Raw genomic sequence first — 14,581 nt, 5'->3', positions numbered from 1 at the left:
ACTCTTTTTAGATACTGGGGCTTTAGATAATATTTCTTTAATTTTAAAAAATCAGCTGCCTTTTTTAAAAAGCTTAAAAACTACTAGATTAGAAGTCCTCCAAGATCCCTTCTAAGGATCATACAATGATTTGATTGGAATAAGGATACCACTAGAAAGATCCTTAAGGTACCTAATTGACAGTCAAAGGTTTTTATAGCTCTAGGAGTTATTGAAGAGAAAGGAGAGAGAGCACCTCCAAAATCTGCTGCTGAAGTAGCAGACTGGAACAAGAGCTGGGATAAGCTCAGCTGCCATAAGCTGCTGCTGAAAGAAATCAACACGACAAAACTCCAACTTATACAGAAGATACAGGCAAACACTAGCTTGTATGTATTACCAATCAAATACAGATGTTTTATAAGTGCTCTATTAAGAAAAGGTGCTCCAAGAATCAGTTCTGTGGTAGAGTATATCTGAAAGAATAAATATGCAAGAGTAAATTCAGGAATATTCAGAAAGAAGGGTAAGGGTAGGGACTTGCCTGTTAGTAATTACAATATATTAGAAAGCAAATTAATAAAAAAAAAAATAGGAGTATTGTAGTAATAAGCAGAGCAATGGAAGAGAACTTGAAGAATGAGAATTAGAACCAGGAGGGAAACACTGTTACTCATTGTATAAATAGACAACTGGCTAGCCATTTGGGATTAAAAAAAAAATCATCAGGCTCCAACATAGAAGGTTGATGTGCTAGACAGAAAGATGCCAATAAATACAGTCAAGGATATAGTTTCTTTAATGGCAGATGTTATTTAAGAAGTTATTTAAATTTAATTACCAAAATGCTAATACGTATGGTAAAGAAATCATAAATCCCAAAAGAGGAAATGCATAAATCCCATCTTCAACTGAAAGTAAACAAAGGCACTCAGGCATCTAGTTCAGTAGGCAATAAAGAATCAACCAGTTCAACACCCATTTATGAGAAAAACTCATACCAAAGTGGGTATAGAGGGAACATATCTCAACATAATAAAAAAGCTGTGTATGACAAACCCACAGCCAGCATAATACTCAACAGTGGAAAACTTAAAAGACTTCTCACTAAAACCTGGAAAAGACAAGGATGCTTACTCTCACCACTTCTATTTAACAGTCTTGGAAGTCCTAGCCATAGCAATTAAGCAAGAAAAAGAAATAAAAGGGATCCAAATTGGAAGAGAAGAGGTAAAATTGTCACTATATGTAGATGACATACTACATGAAAACCCTAAAAGCTGCACACAAATACTAAAGCTGATAAAGAATTTAACAATGTAGCAGGATACAAGATTAACATACAGAAATTAGTTGCATTTCTTTACACTAACGATGAAATAATCAGAAAAAGAGTAAAGAAACAATTCCTTTTAAAATCACATCCAAAAAAATAAAATACTTAGGAATAAATCTGACCAAGGAGGTGAAAAACTTATACATGAAGAACTAGAAAACACTGATTAAGGAAATTACAGATGACTTAAAGAAATGGAAAGATATCCTATGCTCTTGGATTGAAAGAATCAATATTGTTAAAATGGACATACTGTCCAAGGCAATCTACAGATTTAATGCAATTCCTATCAAATTACTCATGACATTTTTCATAGAACTAGAACAAATAACCCTAAAATTTAGATGGAATCACAAAAGACCCAGAATTGCCAAAGCAATACTGAAGAAGAACAAAGCTGGAGGAATAACCATCCCAGACTTCAGACAATACTACAGAGCTACAGTAATCAAAACAGCATGGTTTGGCACAAAAACAGACATACAGATCAATGGAACAGAACAGAAAACCCAGAAATAAACCCACAGACCTACGGTCAATTAATCTTTGACAAAGGAGGCAAAAAATATACAATGGAGAAAAGACAGTCTCTTCAGCAAGTGGTATTGGGAAACGGGACAGCCACATGTAAATCAATGAAGTCAGAACATTCCCTCACACCACACACAAAAAGTAAACTCAAAATGGCTTAAAGACTGTAAGACAAGATACTACAAACCTCCTGGAAGAAAACATAGGCAAAACATTCTGACATAAATCTTAGCAATGTTCTCCTAGGGAAGTCTATCCAAGCAATAGAAACAAAAGCAAAAATAAACAAATGGGACCTAATCAAACTTATAAAGTTTTGCACAGCAAAGGAAACCATAAGCAAAACAAAACAACAACCTACAGAATGGGAGGAAATATTTGCAAATGATGCAACACAAAGGCTTAATTTCCAAAATATATAAACAGCTCATACAACTTAATAACAACAACAAAAAATCCAATCCAAAAATGGGCAGAAGACCTAAACAAGCAATTCTCCAATGAAGGCATACAAAATGGCCAACAGGCACATGAAAAAATGCTCAATATCACCAATAATCAGAAAAATGCAAATCAAAACTACAATGAAGTTTCATGTCATACCAGTCAGAATGGCCATCATTCAAAAGTCCACAAATGATACATGCTGGAGAGGGTGTGGAGAAAAAGGAACTCTCCTACACTGCTGGTAGGAATGTAGTTTGTAGCAGCCATTATGGAAAACAGTATGGAGAGTCCTCAAAAAGTAAAAATAGACTTAACATAAGATCTAGCAATTCCATTCCTGGGCATATATCCAGAGGGAACCCTTAATTCAAAAAGATACACCCCAGTGTTCAGAGCAGCACTATATACAATAGCCAAAACATGGAAGCAACCTAAATGTCCAACAACAGATGACTGGATAAAGAAGCTGTGGTATATTTACACAATAGAATACCACTTAGCCATAAAAAGAATAAAATAATGCCATTTGTAGCAACATGGATGGACCTAGAGGGTCATTCTAAGTGAACCAGGCCAGGAAGAGGGAAAAAAACAAACAAAAAAACCCCATGATATCACTTATATGTGGAATCTAAAAAAAGCAAAATGAGGACACCAATGAACTCATCCACAAAACAGAAACAGACTCGCAGATACAGTGAACAATCTTATGGTTACTGGGGGAAACGGCGTGGGAAGGGATAAATTTGCGAGTTTGCTATATATAAAAACAGACGAAAACAAATTTCTTCTGTATAGCTCAAGAAACTATATTCAATACCTTGTAATAACCTTTAATGAAAAAGAATATGAAAATGAATATATGTATATATATGCATGACTGGGACATGCTGTACACCAGAGATTGATACATCATAACTGATTATACTTCAATTAAGAAAAATAAATAAATAATTAAATTAAATTAAAAATAAAAAGAATCAACCAGGGAGTTCTGAGCAAGCAAGAAAACAAGATTAGGTATGTAATTTTAAAAGATCATTTAATGATTTTTTCCTCTTCCATAATATATTCTTCTTCCTTCCTGTCCCATTTATTAAAAGGCATTTCTAACTATCAAAATGTCCAAGCTAAAAATTCATTCAACTTTGACTTAATCTCCCAAAACTTCAGCTGTAAGTAGTTATCAAGTCTTACTACTTCTTTTCTTAAAACAAATCCTTAACAGTCCTTTTCTGTTTTGCCTCTACAATATCTTCTCAAATGATCTGTCCACATTGTTGTTCCAATCACTCTCCTGCTTAAAATCCTTACGATCATGTGTATAGAATAAATTGAGAACATTTCAGGAATCATACAAAATCACTCGATCTGCCCCAACTTACTTTTTCCAGCTTTAATATTCACCATTCCCTTCTACGCTTTCCACATACTTCTGTGTACCAGCCATTCCAAGAAGTCATGTACTTTAAAAACCTCAGTATCATTTTGTTCATGTTAGCTATTCTACTCAGAAGGCACATCCCACTTTAGGTTTGGCAAACTTTTGCAAATCCTTTGATTCACAATTCAAATGTCACCACAGCCCTCCTTGTTTCCCTCAAGTAGAGTTAACTGCCCTGTTAACTATGTTCTCACTACTATGCAAATGATTATAGTCCTGTGTGATGGTACATGTGTTAGTTTCCTACTGATCCTGAAATGGATTACCACAAACTCTGTGGCTTAAAACAACACAAATTTATTATCTTATAGTTCTAGAGGTCAGAAGATTAAAATCAAGTATCAATATTGCAAGGAGTCAGCAGGGCAATGCTCCCTCAGGAGGCTCTAGGGGAGAAGTCATTCTTTGCCTCTTCTAGCTCTGGTGGCTTCTGGCATTCCTTGGCTTGTGGTGACATCACTCCAATATTTGAGGCCAGCATCCTTAAATCTCTCTAGTCTGCTTCATGTAGGTTTCTCCTGTGTGTGTGTTCAAATCTCCTTCTGCCTCCCTCTTAAAAGGATCCATGTAATTGCAATTAGGGGCCACCTGGATATCCATGATAATGCCCCCCATCTCAAGACCTTTAATTTAAATCATCTTTGCAAATCATCTTTTTCCCTTATAAGGGAACACTTACAGAACAAGTTTCAGGGTTTGAGATTTGATATATTTGGGAAGCCATTATACTGCTTAGAGAGAATGGGAATAAAGGTGGAAAAGAGAGAAGTTAAAGAGGCAAAGTTAATATTACGCAGACTAGGTGTCGTTTGTAGTTTTCTCTTGGTTATAAATTTCCTCAATCATTGACAGATTCAACTGCTGGCTCTCTCGCATGGGGCATTTTGAGAATTTTGGAACACTCTCTCCTTGAACAAACTGCAATCAAACTCTTCTGAACATTCTTCTCAACTAGTCTTTGACATTGGCACCCATCCTTACTGGGACTGTACAGTCCAGCTTTAGCAAGAATCCTGCTAAGTTTAGTTTCCTATCCTTGAAATATAGTCATCCTGGCCTCTTTTCAGCAAGAATCCTGTTGAGTTGGTTTAACAAGAACCCCCTACTCTTGATGTCTCCTCTTAGTATCTTCGTCCACTGACCCCCTCAATCTGCCTGTTGGCTATAAATCTCCAATTGTCCTTGCTGTATGCAGAACTGAGCCCAGTTCTATCCTGAGGGCTTCTAACCTTCTCTTGTAATAGTTTCTAAATGGAATCCATTTTTACCATTTAAACTACTATCTAGCTCTGGTTTTCCTTGACAGAACCTCCCTTTGTAACAGTCTCTGGTGCAGAAGAGACATTCTTCAGCTCACCTCTAAAAACTCCTCAGCTCCTCTGCCAGTGGTATAACCTTGGAGTTGCTTCTACCCAGCAGGCAATTCTCTTTGGTAAGTTTCTTTCAAGATGGCTCTCTCCTCTCCTAGCCTAGCCTCTAAAATGTCTGGTTGGTCCAAAGGAAATATCTTTAACTCAGTATCACTGGACACACAGAAGAAGCTCTCTCTTCTGGCTCCACCACTGTAAGGCTGTTTTACATATCTCTTACCTTTACGCTTCCCCAGTAAAGCAGCAGCAGCAGCCCCCAGTCTCTGGACCTTCAATAACTCCAGGGGACTCAAACGACACTTTTCCAAGAATTCTCTAACATTCCACTCAGACGTCATCACAGGAAGACCTAACTATTTTCTGCAACCCAGAGGACATCCAGCCAGAGAAATATTTTCCCTCCTGAAAAGTTCTCCAGTCTTTCAGAGGAGTTGTTTGCAATCCACATGGAAGACAATGAACACTCCAGCACTCCCTCTTGGGTTGATACCTCTTCAAAGAATCCCTTGCTCCCTCTAAAGTCTCTCTTTATTTTGTATAGACTGGAGGTAACAGAGTTCCAGTACAGATCACAGCCGTTTCCCGGCAAGTTCAGCACCTCCGTTTATACTGCAGGGCTCCTTTGGCAGCTACTGTCCTCAGCTTTGAGCTCCAGGAAAAATGCTTAGACATTAAAAGTACAATCTATAAAGAGAAAACATTTATAAACTGGATTTCATCAAAATTTACTTATGCTCTGAGAAAGACCCTGTTATGAGGATGAACAGACAAGCAATAGACTGGGAAAAAAATATTTGCAAACAGCAGCAAAAGGCTAGTGTCTAGGATATTTAAAAACAACAACAACCTCTCAAAACTCACCAGTAAAATAAACAATCAAATTTTTTTAAATTGGCAAAAGGCACTGTTACAGGGTGAATTGTGTCCCCCAAAATCCATCTGTTGAAGCACTAAACTCTTATTCCTCAGAATGTGACTGAATTTGGAGCTAGGCCCTTTAAAGAGAGGATCAAGTTAAAATTAGGGTAGGCCCTAATCCAGCCTGACTGATATCCTTATAAGAAGAGAAAATCTGGATACACAGGCAACAGAGACGCATGTGCACAGAGGAAAAACCATGTTGAGGACACAGCAAGAAGGCTGCCATCTGTTAAGCAAAGAATGAGACCTCAGAAGAAACTAAATCTGCAAATACCTTAACCTTGGATTCCTAGGCTCCAGAATTGTGAAAAAATAAATTTCCATTATTTAAGCCACTCCCTATGTGGTACTTTGTTATGGTAGCCCTAGCAAACTAATACAGACATGAAGAGACATTTCACCTAGGAGGATATATAGACGGCAAATAAGCACATGAAAACACTGTCAGGATCATTAGCCATTAGGGAAATGCAAATTATTCCACAATAACTTACCATCACAAACCTACTAAAATGGGCTAAAACTAGAAAGTGCCAACACCAAATGCTAGTAAGGATGCAGAGAGAACAGACTGCTCATGTATTGCTGGTTGGAATGTAAAATGTACAGCCTCTCTAGAAAACAGCTTGAAAGTTTCTTAAAAACATTAACATACAACTGTCATATGACCCAGTAATTGCACTCCTGGGCATTGATCCTAGAGAAATGAAAATTTATATTTACACAAAGACCCGTACACAAGTAGTTAAAGCAGCTTTATTTATAATAAGCAAAAAATGGAAGCAACACAGACGTCATCAATGAGTAAATAGTTAAGCACACTGTGGTACACCCACATACTACTCAGTCATAGAAAGGAATGAATCACTGATACATGCTAAAACCTGGATAAATCTCCAGAGTATTGTTCTGAATGAAAGAGCCATCCTTACGGTTACATACTACATGATTCCACTTAAATAGCATTCTTAAAATTTCAAAATTATAGAAATGGAGGATAGATTGGTATGGGTATACAAAGGCAATACAAAAGATCTTTGTGGTGATAGAAATATTTCATATCTTCACTGATTCAATATTAATCTCCTGGTTGTAGTATTATATCCTAATTCTGCCAGGTGTTGCCATTGGGGCAAATTGGGTAAAGGGTACATAGGATCTCTCTGCATTTTATTCTTACAACTAGATGTGAATCTACAATTATCTCCAAATAAAAAGTTAAAGAAAAATCATCAACTTAAACATTTTAAATGTGTGCAATTTATAAATAAAACATGTCTCAATAAAAAGTTATACAGTAAAAAATATTTTTAAAAGTCAAGCAAATTTTTAAAAAACTACTCAGACCAGTACTGTCGCACTGAACTTTCTGCAATTACTGATATATTCTATGTTTCTGTGCTCTCCAAAATGGTAGCCACTAGCCACACATGGCTAACATACACCTGAAATGTGAGTAATGTGACTGAAAAGCTCAATTTTTTTATTTTATCTATTTTAAATTGTTAAATTTAAACAGCTATTTTTTTGTACGCAGCCTGTGATAACCTCAAAAAATGGTTCGCTATTCACTTGACCCAGAAAACCCCACAAAATCATACAAATCAAGAGGTTCAAATCTTCACTTTAACTTTAAGAACACTTGTGAAACTGCCCAGGCCACTGAGGGTATGCATATCCGAAAATTCACCAAGTATCTGAAGGATGTCATTTTACAGAGCAATGCATACCATGTCACTGTTACAATGGTGGAGCTGGTAGGTGTGCCCAGGTAAAACAGGGGGGCTGAATGCAAGGTCCATGGCCCAAAAAAAGAGCTCAATTTTTATGGCACATGATCAAAAATGCAGAGAGTAATGCTGAACTTAAGGGCTTAGAAGCAGATTCTCTGGTCACTGAGTACACCCAGGTGAACACAGCCCCCAAGATGTGGCACCAGACTTACAGAGCTCACAGTCAGATCAACCCTTACACGAGCTCTCCCTGCCACACTGAGATGATCCTCACTGAAAAAGAGCAGATTGTTCCTAAACCACAAGAGGAGGTTGCACAGAAGAAAAAGATATCTCAACAGAAACAAAAACTTATGGCCTGGGAATAAATTCAGCAAAAGATAAACACAAATAAAATAATAAATAAATAAATTTTTAAAAATTTAATAGCCCATCATTGGTGGCTACCACAATGGACAAGTCTAGACATTACAAAGAATTGGAAAGATCATTATATGATAAGATGAAACTATATCCAAAGTGTACTCAGAAAAAATGTAAATTTTATACCATATGATACCACTTATGTAACAAAAATAAGGAAATAAATGTAAATAAAAACATATATATAATATACAGTTACATATGCTTTCATCTTCTACTATATACCCTTCTGCATAAATTTTAAATTTTTGACAATAATCATGTGTCGCTTTTTTTTTTAAAGCCAAAACCCCATGCTGAAACTTAACTTTTTGATACCTTGAAAATTATACACTGTTCAACAATACAAAAAAACCTGGCTGTTAGGATAATATTTCAGAAAGTTAAAGTTTTTGTTTGGTCGGCTAGATTGCAGTTTGGCAATTTTTTTTCCCAAGTGTGGCCTTTTTTATGGACTTCATCCAATTACCCACAGAAAAAAAGGAGACAAATAAGGGAAAAACAAGTATAAATAATAGGAACTTATGAAATCAAGTTAATTAGCTTCTCACATAAACAGCTGGAAGACCCTGGATATTTATATTCAGTGTTTAGTCAGAAAGCAAAATTTCTTTAGAAAATAATGTCTACAGTTTATTCATGATTAAAGTTACAGAATTATTAATGAAGATTAATGAGTATTTATAATTACAGTAAAGGGAGATAAAATCTCCAAGGTAGAAACAGGTTTAACAATGGTGTACATTCTCTCTCATAATCTTAAACTGCAGAAAGAATGGAAAGAATATAAAACAAATAATAGTTAACTCTAACTATGTTCCAAGTGCTATTCTAAACTTTATTTAGAGGCAGGAGTCCATAGAATCAAACATGCCATTGACTATAAGATGCACATGGTACTATCGTATTTACTACTGAAAAAAATTTGTGTACAAGTGGATTTGCACAGTTCAAACCCATGTTGTTCCAGGGACAACTGTACGTGACATTATTGTAAAGGAAGAACTATGGAGATAATAAAAAGATCAGTGGTTGCCAGATTTACCAGGGAGGGAGAGATGAATGGGCAGAACACAGAAGATTTTTAGGGTAGTGAAACTATTCTGTATGATACTGCAATAGTGGATACATGTCTATACATTTGTCAAAACTCTTATTAAAAACCAAAAGTGGACCCTAAGGTAAAGTACAGACTCTAATAATGATGTGTTGATGTAGGTTCATAGACTATAACAAATGTGCCTCCTCCAGTGCAGGCTGTTCACAGTGGGGAGGGAGACTGGAGGTGGGGGGCCAGCAGGTATATATATGGGAATTCTCTGTACTTTCTGCTCAGTTTTGCTGTGAACCTAAAAATACTCTAAAAATTGAAGTCTTTTAAAATATTTTTGCAAGTAAATGTGGACATTTGCCATCAGAGCCAGGCAGAGTCTGTCCAATAATACTCCATCAACTCCATGCCATCACTATTACATTGTGCTGCACTATACAAAAGGGGTAAATGGATCCAAGCAGTTTGAACCTGTATTCAAATTCAGTTCTGCCACTTATCAGCAAGTTACTTACCCTCTCTATGCCTCGATCCCCTCATGTGTAGAGGTATAAGAAAAGTGTGAAAAGTAAATGAGTGAATATATATGGAAAACTGTTTAGGACAGTGGCTAGCTCATAGTTATAATTTGATAACTGTTAGCAATTATCATTGTGATTATCTACCAGACTGAGGAGATAATATGAAAAACACAGTACAATGCCTCATACCTTAAATGTCAAATTAGTTTCCTTCCTCCTCCTGTAATAAAACCTCTCCCACATGTCAAGCACATATCAGAGAGAGGGGGACAAGGGATGGAACTGTTTGTCATAATCCCCTCTGGAGCTTTTTCAAAATATATATACCACAAACCCACATAATAAATTGGAAACTTTGAGAGGTGTCTATGGAAGCATGTGTATTCTAGTAAAGTTCTCCACAAGGTTCTAATACACACACACATTTGTACTCCACCCAACCCACACAAATCAAGTTCTGATGAAGTTACTGCACACCAGTGATTAATGAGGTTCAATGCACTGAAATATCATATATTTTCACATAAATTTCTTGGAGCTCCTATGTATTGCCTTGATCAGGGGCTGGCAAATATAGCTCACAGGTCAACTCTGGCCCACCACCTGGTTTTATATATAAAGTTTTATTGAAACACAACATACCCATCCATTTCCATACTGTCTGTGGCTACTTTCATACAACCACCACAGAACTGAGTAGTTGCTACAGAGACTATATAGCCCACAAACTTGAAAATATTTACTAGCTGGTCTTTACAGAGAGAGTTTCCGAACCCTTGGTCTAGATTATTCATACAGAATGCTATTCAGTAGCTCAAGTAGAATATTTAGTGTTAACAATGAGCTCAATATAATTACAGCATCTCTTAAAGTACATAAAAAACTAGAAGACTGGAAAAAAGCAAATAAGCAGTTCTTCACATTAGGAGTTCAGAGGACAGAAATAGTTTTGCCTGCTAGCATTCCTTCCTTAAGGAAACTTCCTCCTCCAACTCCAAGCAAGAGACCTTGGCCAATTATAGGCCCTCTCCCGCAGTCATAGGAGTGGGCACATAACCTACATCAGGACAACCCGAAGCCACTTTCCAATGCGGAATAAGGAAAGACATGCAGTCCCTCTCTAAGGGTTTGTTGAGATCTGAGATATCAGTACTGGCATCCACGCCCCCACCACACAGAAGAAAGAGGCTCTACATTAGGGCAAAATAAAGCTGAAAGGCAGAGATGAGGAGAGAGGATTGTCTTGGTGACATTCTCACCTCAGGTTCCAGTTATCTTGGAGTCCAACCAATTGTACCCTGGCCATCCTGAGTCTGGGTTATGTGAGCCAGTGAACTCCCACTTTTGCCCAAGAAGATTTTTAAAAGGTCATGATATCTACAATCCAAGGATTCTCACTAACACAAGCAACTTCTTCAGCTCACAGAGAGTTTGTTTGTTTTGTTTGTTTGTTTGTTTGAATGACAAAGGGGGTAGTTGGTCACCAGTTTTGTTCACCCTTCATTAAAACCTTCATAAATTAACAAATGTTCATAATCAGAAATTTATTTTTAAAAACTGAAAAAGGGCACAGTAACATCGCAATTAGTAATTATTTTTCACTTTGTTCCTAGTATAAAAGAATTGATTGAAAAAACACAAGCTATTTGACAAAAAAAAAAAAAAAAAATTCAGGTACATTTAGCCCTATCATCTCCATCTCCTCAACAACAATTACTGATAATCAGAAAGATGAGCCTAAGATACTATAACCCTCTGATTTATCAAAGAAAGATTCTATCATATCTAGTATTATTAACCCTAGAAAGTGGAGTAATTCATTTGGCAAGTTTTCAACAGCAACTGAAACAAAACCCAAAAATGTTCTGTTACCCTTCTATGATTCATGAAATTAAGTTCTTTATAGTATCTCAACTACAGAAAGCTCAAGTTTCACTCTACTTTCAAATCAGCTGCCAGTAGCTCTATCCTAAGGAGAATTTTACAGAAGCTATCATCCTACAAATGTATAATTAATACATTGGGTGAGACTTTTACTTGAATATTTTATAAATATAATACTGCCATGAATCAGTTTTTTTAAACTGCAAAGTTTAAACTATTTGATATTTTATTCTTGAATTACCTAATAGAATCTGATCATAAAATAGTATTAGAATTAGACAATGCCTTGAAAGAGAATTTCATATAACCCTGATTTTGAAATAACACCTTTTTGGATTATGTGGTTGTTGGGAGTTCTATTAAAAACACACTACATCAAGAAACTTTAACTGACTAACCAACCCTAACTACCCTAACATACCCTTAGGATATTCTCTAGAGGAAAGGAGGTACACAATGCATTTTTAATTTTTAACAACACACACACACACACACACACACACACACACACACACACTCACTCACTCACTCACTCAACTCATCTATCCTAAGGGATCTGAAGGCTTCTAGTTCATCTTTCATTATATTACAATGCCTTATTTTGTATTCCTCATTACTTTGTGCCATATCAAAGTGTTAAGACAATACTTGGATGCTCAATAAATACTCCTGCTATCAAAGCACATATCTTTAAGAAAATTAAATAATATTTTTTAAAAAAAGGGCTTACAATAAAGAGTACTCTGCCTGGCCTCTCCTCAAATCCCAGACAACCAATTGCTGCCTAGTCACTTGCCTCAATATTAAAGGTACATATACTATTATTGCTTGAGCTATTACTAACTTCTTACCACAATATTAACAGCTAAGGTGTTTTCTGTTACTAAGTGCCAGACACAGAACTCTCTATATATTATTACATTTAATTGTCACAACAGTTTCATGAAGTAGGAGCTAGTATATATTCCTGTTTTAGTCTGGAAAATTGGAACACAGTTCAACAACCTGCCCAGGGTCACACAGCTAGCAAGTGGCAAAACTACAATTTTAACTTAAGCAACCAGACACTAGCATACACACTTTTAACCTAAATCCTCTTATATTTACCCACTCCACGGTCCACTCTTAATTAATACTTCAGGGATAAGTCTCTCAAATTAAATAAAAGCAATGAGCAAAATAAAACAAAGAAGTCAAAACAGTAAAACGGCATTTCTCACAACCAAATATATCTTTTTGGTTCTACAGGTCAGTAATTTTCAACTTTGACTTTGCCACAGTTCAGGAGGACACCAATTAGTTGCATTTTCATTTTATATACATTGACTCAGTAGTTACTATGCCTGAGGTATAGTATTTTTAAATCTAAACTACTGTTACATGGCGTATAACATTTTTGCTGAACTTAAAAAGGCATCAGATCCTGAAGACTGCCAGACAGGCATGCTCTGAAGGGAGAGTGTGCCAGTAACAAATAAGAAAAAGAAAAACAATTTTCAAAGTAATTTCTATTTGCTTTCTAAAAGCAAATGAGCTAACTTATAGATGAGTACACTTACACATCTCTAACTACATAATAGGGCACAAAAAATCGTAATGGAAAAAGGTAAAATCACTTTCACTAAAGAAAAGCTTCAAAAAATAGATTTTGTAAAATCTGTGGAGACAGGAGACACAGTATTATTTCAGTTTAATATCCTAAACAAACAAAAAATGAGACATGAATATGGACAAATTTAACTTGAAGCAAAAAATGTTACCATTTAAAAAAAAATGAGACACTACAGAAAAGGCAGTAATGGAAGTTTTGAAATTGAGGAAAGTAAGGAAGAGAGCAAGAGATAAAAGCCCTAGATAATCTAGGCAATCCAGTTCAAAGCTGTGAGTCAGATCTTGCTCAAACAGAGAACCTTTATAATAATACTCTGGCTGAAGGGAATATTGTGGCCTTGTTCTACGAAAGAGCAGACAAGGCTTACTGAGGATCTTCTAGTAAGCGAAACGGAAGGTTGGTGACAGCAAGTCAGTTGGATCTGTAGACCAACATACAGTCTCTCTCTCTCTGCTGAAGTTTCACTTCTAACCAGTCTGGATAACAGCAATTCGCCCCTACTTACAGACTATACATGCCCTTCTCATTTCAATGCTATCTGGATTCTGTTACAGTTTTCATATGCATAATATCTTCCCAATTGGACCATTAACTTCTGGAGAGCAGAAGCCGTCCTGTTTATTCTATTTTCACTCATATAACCTAACATAGTTCTATCCATTTAGTAGATGGCTGCTCAAATCTAACGATATTGAAAAATCACAACCTATATCAGACCATTAAGAGTTTGAAGAAATCTTCAGATTATTGAGTCTGTTCTCTTTACGTTAAAAGCAAAGAAACTAAGAGTAGTTTAAATGTCCACTAGCCTAACAAGTAGAAGACCTGGAATTAGCATCCTAATCCCCTGATAATCAGTTTAACTTTTTCTAAACAGCCTCTAATTTCTTCCATTATACCAAAATAATCTATTTCATCAGAAAACAAAGTAGCAGCAGCAGTACTCACTATACACATACTAGAGACCTAAGAAGGTTAGATCCGCTTGGCAGTCCATGTGCCTAGGTCTGTGATGACTGCTTTATAAACATTCTACTTAATACTCTCAATGACTCTAAGAGGTAGGTACTAGTAACCTAATTTCACAAATGTGGAAAATGTAATTTGACCATGATGACAGTAAGTGGCAGAACCCAGATTCTCCATTTGTCATCAGAATCTTGGCTCTTACCCAGTATCCTATACTGCTTCTCGTAGAATTCACCACAAATATCTTGAAGTCTCAAGAGTCCAGCACAGTGCCTGACCCAAACAAAGTAAACAAATGTTAAAATGACTGACTAAATGAATGTATTATTTAATTAATTAAAAGGTAAGCTTCTCTCACAG

At 36.1% G+C, this 14,581-nt stretch overlaps 1 protein-coding gene and 1 pseudogene across 6 annotated transcripts in view; one reads left to right on the top strand and one right to left on the bottom strand.

Annotated features, from left to right (window-relative positions):
- The window catches only part of ZDHHC17 (zinc finger DHHC-type palmitoyltransferase 17), a 328,798-nt gene that overhangs the window by 64,035 nt on the left and 250,182 nt on the right, over positions 1 to 14,581 (bottom strand). The window lies entirely within an intron of this gene.
- On the top strand, positions 7,583 to 8,145 carry LOC105096002 (large ribosomal subunit protein uL22-like; annotated as a pseudogene).

Source organism: Camelus dromedarius, chromosome 11 (assembly GCF_036321535.1).
Source record: "Camelus dromedarius isolate mCamDro1 chromosome 11, mCamDro1.pat, whole genome shotgun sequence".
Classification (NCBI taxonomy): Eukaryota; Metazoa; Chordata; class Mammalia; order Artiodactyla; family Camelidae; genus Camelus; species Camelus dromedarius.
Note: the sequence above shows the minus strand (reverse complement) of the source record. Positions and strands in the feature narration are given on the sequence as shown.